General features: G+C 35.8%; 1 pseudogene; it reads right to left on the bottom strand.

The window, feature by feature from the left end:
• Positions 1–10,999: 10,999 nt before the first annotated feature.
• LOC116763282 lies at positions 11,000–14,611 on the bottom strand (annotated as a pseudogene).
• Between the last annotated feature and the right edge of the window lie 2,041 nt (positions 14,612–16,652).

Genomic DNA, 16,652 nt, shown 5'->3' with positions numbered 1-16,652 from the left:
TAAGTAAAATCAAACTTTTCAGGCCTCAAGTTAGCTCTTTAACATTTTCACTGACGATAAGAATTGGCATGGAGGAGTTTTTTTTTCTAATTATGTAAAATTCTCAACAACCTCTCCATCTTCAGTGGCAACAGCTTTTAATCCTTGACTACACATATTCTAACACTAGAGAACTCATATTAAAGCTGAGAAATAATATTAAGTAATAAATAAGTAGTAAGAAAAGAAAGCCTGCATAGGTTTTTTGTTTTTTTCATGGGTGATACCGAAAATAAACAATGAAGACTGAGTGAAGGTTCAAAACTGTCAGAAGCTAGATTCAAGGTAATGAAATTCAAAGTGCTTTAAAAACTTATCAAACTTTACGTTTCAAGGCTGAGGCCAGATGACCCCTTCACTGCCCCCATCCTGACCAAGAAGGTCATTGCCTCATCCTCCTTTCTTTGAATGGGGACAACTGTTTGCTGAAGTGTGATGTGTGAAGAAGTGGGAGAAAATGAGCTTGGGCATCTCAAAAGCTTCAATTCAGATAGCAACATAGGAGGCTCCTGAGCTTACCTCTTTCAATAGACACACCTAATCTAGGGCTACATACAAAACAATTCCTTCTGGAAAGAATCCATAAACTAGCTGAGTGACTCCTACACATCAGGCGAATGAGAAAAAAAGTCCCACATTGAAACAGGAAGGAGGATCTGTGCTATAAACCCCCCACCCCCACCCCGGCACAGTGACACATGCCTCGGAGGGATCTTACAACTCCCAGATTCTCCCTGAGTAGTGAAGGGCTTGGATCTGCCATCTCAGCTTTTAAGGCTTCCACCTGAGAGACGGGCCGCCAAAACATCTAGCTTTGAAAGGCAACAGGGATTGCATCCATGAGACCCAGGAGGCTAAAGTAAATGAGAGATGCTTCTCAAAGGGCTTGTGCAAACTCACTGTGGCAAGCCCCTCAGAGCCCAAAGCAGAGGCAGCAGACTGAAATGGGCCCAGCCTTTCCATGAAAGAGGCCTATTTGCTTATCTTAATAGCTGCAGACTGAACCGCAGTCTTGTAATTTAATGCACATCAAGGGGCTGGCTACAACATTCTCCAGAGACTGGAATCCCATTGGGTGCCACCTTCACACTCTTCCTCTGTCTCACTCCAGATTGCTGATATATCCTGGAAAGGAAATTGTGCACACATTTGGTGCCCCACTTTTTTACAGCTGCCATGCAGGGGATACCCCTTGAGTGCCTGGCTGCAGTCTCCAGCAGAGTTGAAGTTCATGGGTTCCACAGGACTGTAACAAACAAAAGCTATTGCCTGAGGATCCAGCTTACAATCAGCCTACATGTAGGTGCTACCTGAGATCCTCCCCTTTGGGACACTGACAGGTCTTGGCCCACCCTCAATTACTGGAAGACACTAAGAACAAAAAAAAAATTGCTTAGACAATCACAATGATTGAGAAACAACCAAGAACTGGGTCAGGGTTAAATGATAAATTTCATGTCCTATACAAGGCCACTCCTTCAAGACAGGGAGGGATGGCTGTTTTATACAATGCATAGAAATCAACACAGAAAGTCAAGAAATGTGAAGAAAAAAGGAATATGTTCCAAATGAAAGAACAAGATAACACCTCAGAAGAAAACCCTAATGAAACAGAGATAAGTGATTACCTGATAAAGAGTTCAAAATATTGGTCATGAAATGCTCACTGGGGTCAGGAGAACAATGCATGAACATTGTAAAGTAAAAAAGTAAAAGTAAAAAAATTTGATGCAGAGAAGATACCAGATAGAAATCGCAGAGCTGAAGAATACAATAGCTGAACTAAAAAATTCAATAGAGGGGCTCAGCAACAGACTGTTGAAGTGGAAGAAAGGATCAACGAACTGAAAGACAAGGCCGTGAAATTCATCCAACTAAAGAAGCATGGAATTCCCTGGTGGTCCAGTGGTTAGGACTCTGCACTTCCACTGAACTGCTGGGGGCATGGATTCGACCCCTGGTCGGAGAACTAAGATCCCAGTGTGACCAAAACAAAAAAACCAAAAAACAAAAAACATTAAACAGAGTAAAGATAGCTTAAGTTCCAAATAAAATGAACCTAAGGAGACCCACACCAAGACACATTATAATTAAATTATCAAAAGTTAAAGACAAGGAGAGACTCTTAAAAATAACAGAAGAAAAACAACTTATTATGTAGAAGGGAACATCCATAAGACTGTCAGCAGGTTTTTCAGCAGGAGCTTTGCAGGTCAGAGGGAGTGGCACAATATATTCAAAGCGCTTGAAAGAAAACCCTGCCAAACAAGAGTGCTCTACCTGGCAAAGCTGTTTGTCAGAATTGAAGGCAGCTTTTTGAAGAAAAGCAAAAGCTGGAGTTCAACACCATGAAGCAGCCTTATAAGAAATGTTAAAGGGACTTTTTAAAGCTGAAACAAAAGGGTGCTAATTAGTAACAGGAAAACATGTGAAATATGTCTCATTGATAAAGGTAAAATACAGTTAAATTCAGAATAATCTAATGTTGTAATGTTGGTGGGTTAATCATTTATGAATCTAGTATGAAGATTAAAAGACTAAAGAGTAAAAATAACTATAACTACAATTACTTGTTAATGGGTACATAAGACAAGAGATGTCAATTGTGACACTGAGAATATAAAACTTGGGGGTGGGGCGTGAGAGTAAAAATGCAGAACTTTAGAATGTCTTCAAACTTAAGTTGTAGGCTTAAAGTAGACTGTTATAAATATAACATATTTTATGTTAAGTCTCATGGTAACCACAAAGCAAAACTCTATAGTAGATACAAAAAAAGGTAAAGAGAAAGGAATCTAAGCATATCCTACAGAAAATCATCAGTCACATAGAAAGAGAGCAAGAAATGAAGAAAAGCACAAAGGAATTATAAAACAACCAGAAACAACGAACAAAATGGCAATAAGTCCATACCTATCAATAATTACTTTAACTGTCAATGGACTAAATTCTCCAATCAAAAGACATAGAATGGCTGAGTGGATAAAAGGCAGCCCAACTGCATGCTGCCTACAAGAGACTCACCTCAGCTTTAAGGAAACTCAGACTGAAAGTGAAGGGTTGGAAAAAGATATCCCATGCAAATGGAAACCAAAAGAAAGCTCAGGTAGCTATACTTATATCAGAAAAAATAGACTTTAAGACAAACATTGTAAGAAGAGACAAAGAGGATCAGTATATAATAATAAAGGTTCAATTCCACAGGAGGATACAACATTTGTAAATATTTATGCACCCAACATAGGAGGACCTAAATATATAAAGCACGTATTAACAGATCTGAAGGAAGAAATAAATAGCAAAAAAATAATACTAGGGGACTTCAACATATCAATAGATAGATCATCCAGGGAGAAAATCAATAAGGAAACATCTAGGATTGAATAGTATTTTGGCGATTATTAGAGTTTGCAAACCACTGGCCCAATAATGAATCAAGGCATTTTCGTTCGGTCTACAAATATAAATATTTAAAATATCGAATTATTTGTGAAAATAATGATAAATTTCATGAAAAGAATCTAAATTTCTGAGACTCTCCTAAAAACATTATAATGCAGGGTATGGTGGGCCCATATTTCTGCATGTCACCAAGTTCCTGAAGTTGAGTAGGAACTGCCTCTCCTTGAAATAGTTTTTATAGCTACCATCACTACTAATTTTCTTTTTTATTTTCTCTTTATTATTCTCCCTCTTTATTTCCACCCCAGATTTATCTTAACGTGAAATTCCAGGATCCCTGAATTCCCTCCATGGGTTTTCACATGGCCAGGTCTGCAAACATCTGGCCCCAGTGAACAGCGTCCCATGGACACAGCAATCCTTGGGTGCACAGCTGCACAGTGCACAACTCCCACTACTGATTTTCTATATTTATCTAATCGCAAACATTTATGTTACCTTCCTAGTCTCTGTGGACATTAGCTTTTGCAGCCTCCAATATAAGTAATGACTAGTGTTATGTATATAAGTTAAATCCCTCAAGGAATGAGTACTGGTAATTGTGCAGTATCAATAGATCACATTTTTTTTGCCCCTGTGCAAAATCAAAACCAGTTGATCCAAGCAAAGGAATGAGCGAATGGAACCTTAGCTTTAATGCTGGATAACAATTGAAGAATATGATTTAGGCATGCAGCAACAATGTTCTCCCTACTACATACCCTTACTCTAGACCTGGGAAAGGGCACCCAAAGGAAAGTTTGCAGAATAGGTCAGTATCCTAGTATCACTTCCTCACTAGTCTAGATAGGAAAAAGAGAAAAAAAGCTATTCCTGGATCTTAGGACTTTAGTAGATTAGCTCTAGCCAATTGAAAAGCATGAACTGAAGGCTCATACCCACTAATCAGGTAACATGCTTCATCTCCATGGAAAGGAGCAAAGGATGTTCATGAAAATAGCTCTTAGTGGAAATTAAGCATTATCCTCCTATCCCCAAAGAGCTTAGGCAGAAAAAGAAGTATACCTGGGACCAAGTATTCTGGATACTGCCAAACTGTTACCTCTTGTACAGTAACAGATCTAACCTAAAATATTTCTTCTTTTCAAAAATTGTTTTTAAAACTCTTATTTTCTCTTTATTTAAAATGCACTTTAATTGCTGTACATTTTACTGATTTATTTTTAAGTATATGTAATATATTCAAACTTAAAAAGTCTAAGTGACACATCAAATGAAATCAAAGTCTTCTTTACCATCTTTCTTCACTTGTATCTCTTGGTCTTCCACCTAATTTTAAAAAATCAGCCCTTGGTGCAAATTTATTGAATTTTAAAAAATACTTAAAACAGTGCAAATAAATGAATAAATAAAACCTATGTTGTCTGTACAAATGAAATTATACTCACTGCTCTGCACTATACTTTTTACTAAAAAATCTTCATGGAGCCTTTTCTGTATCAGGACATATTGATCCAACCCCCTCTGTTTAAACGATATGCAGTGTTTCATTTAGTGAATATGCCATAACTGTGGACATTATTTTCCATTATAAGCTGGTAGCAATAATGTAACGATGGCATTTTATGTATACATTTCTTGCCATAATTTATTATTTTACCAATAAATGTGTAGAAAGGAACTGTATTCAAGTTGATGGGTCATATATTGCCAAATGGTATTCAAAAAAATTTCCAGGAGTTTACATTTTTGTTATAAAACTATGAATTAAGGTTCTTATTTTCTCCAACCTACTATCATATAGCAATTTCTATAATTTGTGTGTAATGTAGAAAGTGCTACTTCACTCATATGAATTTACAATTCTTTGACTGTGTTTGTGTGCTTTTCCCAGTTTTCTGGTTAATTGCTTATATTTCTTACTGATTTTTGTATGAAGATCTGGTCAATTAATTTTAAATTAAAAAACTTTATGTGTATAATTATCATGTAATGTACATACATATTTGTATCCAAAATACATAGAATTTTTAAAAAAATAAACATTTTAGCAAATGCGTATACATTTAAATTTACATGTAATTATTTTATATTTTTCCCAGATTCACTATCTTTGATTATATGGAAAATTTTAATGAAGACACAGGCTGCAAAGAAGCTAGCGCTAGAGATTTCTGAAGCAATCCTTGCAATCTTTAATCCAACGTTTCTGGAAATGATTAATGAATTAAAATGAACAATTCTAACAAATTGGACAACAGTAATTTCAAAATTAAACACTGTCATAATCATACAGTTTTCTTGTTTTTGGTGTTTATGACTTATGCTCATTTGTTAGGATTTTGTCCATGCATTCCTAACTTTAAATTCAACTTAATGCAATGATTATTTTGCTCAATTAATAATTCTTGATTTTTGAATTCATTAACACTTAAAATGTTTAGGATCTAAAGAAAATTGTATTAAGCTATCACAAATCACTAAGAAATTAATAAACAGACAATAAACTTGTATGGCTCTTCTGTTGTTATCCTATGTAACCTGATTTCATGAAATTTAGAGCAATATGTCTTGCTGATTTATAACCAAAGTCCAGAACATTTTAAAATGAAGTACTGACATTCAATTAAAGTTTTAAAACTCATAAAACTGACCTGGCAAATAGAATATATAATTAGTTTGTTAGGGGTTTTTTTTGTGTGTTTTCACTGACAACAAGTGTACAGCAATTAGGTAAGTTTCCCTTCCTTTGATCCACAATTGATAATGAATGCTTAAGGATCAAATTTCTCAAGGTTGCTCTCGTAGGAGACAGTATCCACTGGCTAGGAGGTGGTGACTTGTAGAGCCACATGAAGCTTTCATATAACGGTTTTCCCAGTGATAGGGGCAGAGTAAAGGAACAAAGTAGGTCAGTTTTGGGGGGCTCCAGTTCTTTATGGCTCAGCGAAGAAAGAATTCGGTGAGAGGCAAAGTGATAAATAAGAAGTGCTTTATTAGAATAGGACACTTCTGAGGCTTTCAGGCAGGCTAGCGAAAGGGTGCTGTGCCCTGAGAACTTAGTGGGCTACACTTATATAATCAAAGGAAAAGTGGGGAGGGGAAAAAGACCACCTTCTTCCTCATTTTTTTTTTTTTTTTTTGTGGTACGCAGGCCTCTCACTGTTGTGGCCTCTCCCGTTGCGGAGCACAGGCTCCCGACACGCAGGCCCAGCGGCCATGGCTCACGGGCCTAGCCGCTCCGCGGCATGTAGGATCTTCCCGGACCGGGGCACGAACTCGTGTCCCCTGCATCGGCAGGAGGACTCTCAACCACTGCACCACCAGGGAAGTCCTATCTCTTCTTAAAGGAGAGAAATGTTGCCCTCTGTGACCCTGAAATATTCCATAAAAATGAAGTATCCCATAAAATATGAACTAAAAAATTCTGAACATAATTTTTAAATTTTTTCAGAGAGAACATTGCTAAATCAGGTAATACATTCTAAACCAATAGTTCATTTTTAAGCATTTTAGAAATTCAAATTCACTATTCAGATTTTTATTTAAAATATTCTGCCTCTTGACTACTGTCCATGAAAATCTGTTCCTCTAAATTTCATGAAATTAATTTAAGTAGAATAATATCCCAAAAGTCCAATCAGCGTTTTATTACCTTTATTAACTTACCAGCATTTGCCAGTTATTTAACTAATCTATACTGGACAGTTAACATTTTAGTTATTATTGGAGAACACTGTTCCTTGAAAATTTATCATTGTGGATTTTTATTTTATTATACATTTCCAGGAGTATTTAGTTAAAACAATGAAGAATGAATTCCAAAATCTCTAGAAACAGTTTTCTTGTAACTTCATTAAATTTTTCCATATAACGAGAGACAGTTTTCCTAGAAAATTTAAAGACATTTAAAAGTTGTAGGTAAAATTTTAACTTTGATCCCAAAAGATGAAATTATTTAAAACAAAATTCAATTTAACAAAATTAATTTCAATTAGTATAAAATTAGCATGTTTTCATATACATTTTAAAATAAAACATATTTTGCTCTTTAAAATTATGTTATGCCTTCATATTCAAATTTATAAGATATGTAAGTAACTGAAGAGAATAGTGGATACAGCAGTGATTAAAAGAATAAGACCCATAAAAAGTGAAGTGATATTTTTTGCATATTAGACTATTGCAAATTTTAAAGTTTGCTAGTACTCATTTTTGGTGTTTATGCAGAATTATGAATCTTAATAAACAGTTTGTGTGGGGTTTTTTTGTGTGTGTGTCTTTATTTTGATAAGAACATAATCTATACCACACTCTTTCACTGCCATTTGGCAATACCTGATCATACATTCATTCCCAGCAATTTAATCTGTCACCATTCCAACAAATTAAATTAATGAAAGTAGACATCAAATGTCACTTTGCATTGCTTAAAATTGGAAAGAATATAAATCCATTCAGTGGAAAGTTATGTATTATTTAAAGAGAATGATGTCTCTTAATATTTGTTAACTTGCTAATATCTAAAATATACATGATTAGTTAAAAATATATAGCATAGAACAGTTCCATTCATACAATCTCTTTTATGCAAATACAGAGTTTTTATCAAATAATTTATTCGTTTATTTATATTCACTAGTTCATATACTTCTTTTTGTAGAAGTGGGCTCAAAACTTAAATATATGTAAGTATACATATCAGGCAAGAAATAATGGTATGGAGGTTAAGTGATGATGATGGAGAAGGTAAGTTTTATTTGCATTTAATAACTTTCCGTAGTGTTTGAATTTTAAATAACAGACATGTTGAATATATTTTAAAAATAAGGAAAATAATAGTCATAAAATGAAATGTTATTAGGAAATAAAGTAGTAACGGTTGTGAATTTTGGGTGGACCAAATATGTCAGAATGGATTGATCAGTTAATGAACAAGAAAGAGGATACAGAAGACTTGAGCTTGAGCTACTGCCCTTTTTTCTTCTACTAGTTCTCTGTTGGGAAAATCATATTTATTTCCCATTACTTTATTTTATGAGCAGTTATTTCCATTAACATCCCTGGACTCTTGCTCTACCCTTAATTCTTCTACAGGAGGTCCTTGACTGGGATTGGTTAGAACTTACACATCAAAGTCTCAGGAGTCAGGAATCACTCTTTTCCCCCTATTTTTCCACACTAAGAGTGAGGCAGGGCAGCCACACAAGCAAGTGGTATAATCTGCAGACTATACTTTCCCTTGCATGACTTTTCCCAAGTTTGGTTAAGATAAATAAATAATTTTTTTTAAATGCCAAAGTAATGAAGACTTGAAGTCACAAAAATATCATGGCATAAAGGCTAAAATACAAGAAAATTTAGTGCAGTTGCTAGTGTAAAGAAAAATCTTAAATTTTTTTATATCAAAAATGTAGTTGAATATTACGTTAAAAAGTTTAATATATGTTAACTATGAACCAGACATGTTCAACTGTAAAAATATTTTGATTAATGATATTCTATTTATTATTATTTTGTCTATACTTGAATTAACTAAAAATATCTGCCAAGGTTTTCAGCACGGTTTCTGAATTCTGAGCATCAGTGGGAGCATGCAATTAACTAGAGGAAGTGAGGAAGCTAGGTAACTCGTTTAACTATGTTCCAATTTACTGTTTCTTTTCTGCATCTTTTTCTTTTTTATTGTAGCCTACAGTGAATTCAAAACTCCTTACTAAATCCAAAGCTAATTTTAGTAAAAGTAGAGCTTACAAAAATTTAGAAATTTTATAATTTTTAAATGAAATAAACTCTAACCATTCATCTAATCCCTCATTCTTTACATACTGGGAAGTTCAAGTTTGTTAAATCATCTTGGCCTAGGTTTTACTTTCTGTATCTGACAATGTGGCAAAGATGACTGGCAATTCAACAGATTTTGTGATTCCCCTATCAGTGGGGCTCAGACAAGAATGAACTTTCCCAAGTCCCTCCCATCCTCCATCCAGTGGGGCTGTATTTTTGCCAAAGTTATGTGAGATAGTTATGCTTATCTCTTCTAGTCCTAGGCCTTTAAAACGGGGTCTCTCTTTAAGCTCTCTAATTCTTTTGATTTTTGTACTGAGCATACAATGGTGAAGCTGTAAAGATTGACGGAGCCACAGATTGAAGGATCCTAAGTCCCTGAATTACCATGGAAGAAAGCCTCCTTTCAATTGAGTAAACATCCTGAATCATTATGCGAGGGAGAAATAGAATCCTATTGAGTTTTGCCATTATAATTCAAAGTTTATTTATTCAAATATCGTGTTACCCTAAGTAAGGCATACACAATTTTAAATTTACAATGCATTCATTTTTATTTTGACTCATATCTTATTTCTGAATTTGGCTTTAGGGAATAGAAATTATATATATATATATTTTTTTTTCCTCAATAGAACAAGGGTAAATGGTAAATAGTATCTGGGAAATTGAATGATACAGTAATTTTCAAATTTACCATTATGTGATTTCTTCTGTTTTCCACTATTAGTAAGCCTAGGGTTTGGAAATTTTGGAGAAATATACCTCCTCCAAAACCAGAAATTTAGGGGATCTAATTTTTTTTTTCTTTTTTTTTTTTAAACATCTTTATTGGGGTATAATTGCTTTACAATGGTGTGTTAGTTTCTGCTTTATAACAAAGTGAATCAGTTATACATATACATATGTTCCCATATGTCTTCTCTCTTTTTTTTCTTTATGTCTATAATCTGTAGAACTGGCTGAAGAAAGTTCACATAAAATTATTTCATGGTTCTGTTAGTCATGGCAAGTATCATTATTATATTTTTCATTTTAAAACAAAGTAAAATAAAATAAAATAGCAAAACTTATCCAAGAAATAAATAGAGGTTTCTCTTACCTCCTTGTCAAACTAAAATGTGGTGGTACTGATCTGCTGTTTTTGTGCGAAGACCCCAGAAAAGAGGACATGCTAAGTAAGGGAGGGCCTATAAAATGTCCCATTAAATGAAACCCATCATAAGCCCACAAAGAGGACTTCCCTGGTGGCTCAGTGGTTAAGAATCTGCCTGCCAATGCAGGGGACCCAGGTTCGATCCCTGGTCCAGGAAGATCCCCCATGCCATGGAGCAACTAAGCCTCTGCACCACAACTACTGAGCCCATGTGCCACAACTACTGAAGTCCGTATGCCCTAGAGCACGTGCGCTGCAACTACTGAGCCTGCGTGCTGTAACTACTGAAGCCCATGCGCCTAGAGCCCATGCTACACAACGAGAAGCCAACGCACTGAGAAGCCTGTGCACCGCAGCGAAGAGTAGCCCCTTCTCGCCACAACTAGAGAAAGCCTGCAAGCAGCAACGAAGACCCAACACAGCCAAGAATAAATTAAAAAAAAAAAAGCCTACAAAGGTTATTGTGAAAACTTTGAAACAGATACGTACAGGAAGTCAACATTTCTTTCTTTAGACGATCTGTTGTAGTGATTCATAATTATGATTCTAATGATATTTCATTACCTATGAAATCAACACAACATATAGAATTTACAAAAAAATAAAGTCTTTGTGTCACTTCCCTGTATACTTATACACTTTGTGGAGAAAATTTACACCAAGCAGAACTGTGTTCTGAAAGCCTGTAAAGTCACTGATGAAGGGGGCTTTATTCCCACTAACAAGCATTTGTGTTGGCAGGCCCTTCTGGAGTCCATATGTTCTAATCAAAGCTGAAGGGAAGAGGGGTGGAGCTAAATAATCCACAAACAAAGCCCTGCTGCTTTTAAACTCTGCTTCTTGTTTAGAGTAATGTTATAACCTAATAGACAAGTGAGGGGGAGTATGCATTTAGAATTAGTCTACTCAGAACTTTGCCAACTGAACTTACAAAACAGCTAATTTCTTCAAAACTACATTATTCTACTTTTTAGATTACAGACTGTAAAAACATGGTATTGATTTAGCCCCTAGATTTGAAACTTTGAAGAGATGTTCTTAGAATTTAAATCTAGAAATTATCATCCCAGAAAATATGTACTTTTAGTCAAATGTTTTGCCTTTTTCATAAAACATGCTCTACTTGCATAAACTCTGGAATGTGACCAACTCTCATTGTTTCAAAATGTAAAGATATAAATCAAAGAGGATTAGCAATTTCAATTTCTGCTGGATTTGGATATCTCTTTAAGAACACAAGATTCTCATTTCAGGTAACCACTGAAAAATGAAACAACCTATAGAGAATTTTTCCTGATTTTCAGGTAGTTTGATATTTTTTCCTAATGATATATATTAGACAGACAATTTTTCTCTTTTTTTTAGTTGTACAACATAATGATTTGATATTTGTGTATATTGCAAGATGATCACCACAAGTCTAGTTAACATTAGTCACCCTACACAGTTACAAACTTTTTTCTTGTGATGAGAACTTTTAATATCTACTCTCTTAGAAATTTTCATATATGCAATACAATACCATTAACTATAGTCACCATGCTGTACATTATGTCTTCATGACATTTATTTTATAACTAGAAATTTGTACATTTTGACCCCTTTCCCACATTTCACCTACCTCCCACCTCTGGCAACCACCAATCTGTTCTTTGTGTCTATGAGCTTGGTTTTTGTTTTTTGGGGGTTTTGTTTGTGTTTTGTTTTGTTTTTATGATTCTACATATAAGTGAAGTCACACAGTATTTGTCTTTCTCTGTCTGACTTATTTCACTTAGAGTAATGCCCTCAAAGTCCATCCATGTTGTTGCAAATGGCAAAATTTCCTTCTTCTTTATGGCTGAATAATATCCCACCGTGTATATATACCACATTTTCTTTATCCATTCATCTGTCGGTGGACACTTAAGTTGTTTCCATGTCTTGGCTAGTGTAAATAATGCTGCAATGAACATGAGGGGTGCATATATTTTTTTCAAATTAGTGTTTTCATTTTTTTTTTCAGAAAAATACCCAGAAGTGAAATTGCTGGATCATATGGTAGTTCTATTTTTAATATTTTGAGGACTCTCCATACTGTTTTCAATTTATATTCCATTTTCTCTTCTTATTGACAAAGAAATTTTCATTTTTAATTTGTAATGAATAATGTTATATCTGTATTATCTGTATCACCTGGTCTGGAAATATACCTACTTATAAAATACTTTCAAGTTTTATGCAGTAAAATGTTTTCTTATCAGTCTTATCTTTATCATAATACTTCCCGATGGTTGACATATAGGTAAATTGAAAAAGATTTCAGTGAAAAAGATAGTGTAAGATAGAAAGATAGTGTAAGATTAAAAAAATAACTTAGATCCATTCTTACCTACTGTGAAATTTTTTATGAACAACCTTCAGGGATGAGACATGTGCAACCCATAAGTACTTCAAGAGGTCATCAAAGTTTCTAGAATACGACTTTACCTGTTATCCAAGAAGGAAAATGTTATTAATATTTATGCAATTATAACAATCTCTCTTTCTGAAAATCAATTCTATTTATAAATATAATTTTTCAATATTCTAAATGAGGGGAGAACATTTAAGAGTTAAAGTATAAAAAACTTAATGCTTAATTCTCCCCAAAGAGCTTAATATTAGCTATAATAATTACTAGTATTACTGAATCCATTTGAAAGAAATAAACCATATGGTTTTGAAATGCTCAGAATTTTATACTGTAGTATTTCATTTATTTGTTTTTCTCTTGCCGTGCAATGAACTTTCCACAAAGTTTTAAAAGTCAGAAATGGGAGGAGGTATAAGAGTATTTTCACCTAATCATATGCAGTATAATGAACAAGTTCTCTAAAGGGAAACCTGATCTTTGGTCATTTACTCTCTCACCCGTGACACTTCACTTTGGACATCAACATTTGATTCTGATTGTCAGATTATCGTTTTAGTCAGCGCAGGTGATGGTTTATAAAGTGAGTTGAAATAAGCTGATCAAATTCACCGCAATCTATTCCCTAGTAGTATTTATAGAGTTTCCTGCTCACTTGACCTGAAAATGTGATGAACATGCACTATGAAGACATAATTTCTACAGGTTTTGAATATAATTTATTTGGTGTGAAAAGAATGGATAGGGCAGTCTTCATATTAATGTGGGTGCTAATGAGATATGATGTCATGCAGTAATCTACTCGTATGAATATTGTTGTCATCCTAATAAAGATTCAGATACTAGAACTTTATTCCTTAGGAACATACTGTTCGATGCATAAAAAAATCTTACATTAAATATTATTCAAAATTTACTTGACTACTCTCGAAGAGTATTACTTAAAACCCTAAAAAAAAACCCCGCCAAAACCTGGTAAAATTTATTCCATTTTTTCATTGTATCTGGAAAGGATGAATAACAGCTAGAAACATTATAACAAAAATTCATCTGATCCTTGGATGGTGACAGAAAGGTGACATTGTCTGATGATAGTCCCATTATGCCAGAATCAACCATAGCAAGGAAGGGTATTGCAGAGAGATAATAATTAAGGTCTGTATAAACAAAAAGTTATTAATGTATTACAAATTCCTACTTTTGTCCTATGTATTTTTTTTTTTTTTTTTTTTTTTTTTTTTTTTTTTTTTTGCGGTACGCGGGCCTCTCACTGTTGTGGCCTCTCCCGTTGTGGAGCACAGGCTCCGGATGCGCAGGCTCAGCAGCCATAGCTCACGGGCCCAGCCGCTCCACGGCATGTGGGATCTTCCCACACCGGGGCGCGAACCCTCATCCCCTGCATCGGCAGGCGGACTCTCAACCACTGCGCCACCAGGGAAGCCCTGTCCTATGTATTTAAAGCAAGTTTTGAGGTTACTAGTTTTCTCTAATTGATATTTTCATAATTGGATAAATTAACTACTAATTTTTAAAATAGTGTCTAAAAACCTCATGTCAAAACATTCACAATATTTGGGTCAAAGAGATTTTTCCTTTTTTTTTTGTAAAAGCAGTAGTTCTCATTTCTATTTTTGTTTCTATAATTGGGATTCTAGATTGAATTGATTCTTTGAGGAAAGGTCATCAATTTGAGTCTTGATTGTTACCTGAAACTCACCAGCCCACCAACTGTCCACAGAGATACATAGATGATCCCCAGATTCATGGCCACAGTCAGCCCTTTGGGTGGGATCAGCTAAAGAGAAAGGATCAAGGGCTGGGTTTACAAGGCTCATTTTTAAGCTGTAGATATACTAGATACATTAGGTTTACAGAAATGCACAAAATATTTTTCTTTTAAAGAATTGTGTCAGCCTTCCCATCACTGTTGTAAAAAAATTAATAAACAGAAACCCAGGGCTTCCCTGGTGACGCAGTGGTTGAGAATCTGCCTGCCAATGCAGGAGACATGGGTTCGAGCCCTGGTCCAGGAAGATCCCACATGCCACTGAGCAACTAAGCCCAAGCGCCACAACTACTGAGCCTGCACTCTAGAGCCCGCAAGCCACAACTACGAAGCCCGCGTGCCTAGAGCCCGTGTTCCACAGCAAGAGAAGCCACTGCAATGAGAAGCCCACGCACTGCAATGAAGAGTAGCCCCTGCTCACTGCGACTAGAGAAAAGCCCATGCGCAGCAACAAATACTCAACACAGCCCAAAATAAATAAATAAATTTATTTATTAAAAAAAAACCAGAAACCCAAATTAAATTAAATTAAAATTTGGGAGACCAGAATGGAGAGCTCTCACACCTTGCAATGTTAGCAGATCCCAACCGTGAAGAAGGAAGAAGAAAAACTCCTTTTCTTTCCTCACAAGGATTCAGCCAATGAAAAGCCATGGATTCTTTGCTTACTATAGCCCTCCCAACTTCCTTTTTCTTCTATAAAAGTGTGCTCCTTCCCTTGCCATGCGGGCACTTGCATGTTGTTTTGCATGGTTGCAGTTCTGAACTGCAATTCTCTGCTGATCCTGAAAAAACCCATATTCCCTAGAGAAATATTTGGCTGTCTATTTATTTGTTTATTTGGTCAACACCTTGGCGGTCCATGCAGGGACCAGAGAAGATCCTCAAAGGCTCCGGGCTTGTGAGCAAACAGGTGTGGTACACACAACTGACCCCATTATCACTCACTGCTTTCTCAGTGACCCTGGAGTTTGAAGGTATGTCTTTCTTCTAGATCTCTTTGCATTTGATGCTCTGTAGGCTTTATTTGGGATCTATTTTAAGTTTCGTCTTTCTGGGTAAGTCCTTGTTCTATATGAAAGTACCTGTTTGGCATTTTGGTCTGATTTTGAGATTAGACTGTTTCAACTGAAGCAGGCTGAAATGCCTTAGACCCATCCTTTTGGGACAGGGGAAAGAATCCCTTGCTTCACTGAAATCGTGCTGGTTTTTTAGCCTTTGACTTATTCCTTTGGAAGGGGTTATTTTCTGGAAATTGGCTGAAAAGACTTTTAGCCTGGCTTCTCTGGGACCAAGCTGTTTTTTAACATTGGCTGGTATTAGGCTTGCAAGTTGTTTGAGCTGTAAGCTCTTCAAGCTGCTTGAAAATTGTTCTTTGATCTCAGAGAGACAGCAGTTACTGGTCTTGAAACAAGATCTTAGTTCCCTGCCCAGGAATTGAACCTGAGTAGCCTGGATGAAAACCAGGAATCCTATCTGCTAGACCACCAGGGGCTAGAGGCTAGAAGCAAAGTTGCCCTGGCTCTTGCCCCCATTTGAAAGCAAGAATATTTCAAGGAGGCAAAAACCGCAAAAACAGGTACAAAGTTTATTAATAGAGACACAGCACAACATGTGGGAGAGCACACAGAGAAAGAGTTTATTTAGACAGAAACAAAACAGGAATACACACCTGGAGAGGAATGGTGTGGGTGTCCTCCTTAATGAGAAGTACAGTAAAGAGAAAGTCAAATCATTTATATAGGGGCAGTTCTTCTGAGTCTTTGCTCTCCTCTGGCCAATTATCTCATTTCTTTTCTCATATCTGACCTATCTTAGGGCCCTATCCAATATTTGCACACATCTTTTTGCCAAGATGGATTCCGGCGGAGGCTTATGGGAGGCTTTAAAACACCTACTATGGGATGGTGCTCCCTCCGTTTCTGAACCCCCCAAGGAGCCTTCCTGTACACGTGCAGCTGGGGAGGTTTCCTTGACCTCAGGAGTGATAGATGTGGTCGTCTTATCTCTTTACTCCAGCAGGGCTCAGCTCCTGCCACTAATTTTGTCCTTGGAGTGTCAGGGAAAACAAAGCTCCGATTTACTCCACT

This window comes from Phocoena sinus, chromosome 12 (genome assembly GCF_008692025.1).
Source record: "Phocoena sinus isolate mPhoSin1 chromosome 12, mPhoSin1.pri, whole genome shotgun sequence".
Lineage (NCBI taxonomy): Eukaryota > Metazoa > Chordata > Mammalia > Artiodactyla > Phocoenidae > Phocoena > Phocoena sinus.
The sequence above is the reverse complement of the archived record's forward strand: the minus strand, read 5'-3'. Positions and strand labels throughout refer to the sequence as shown.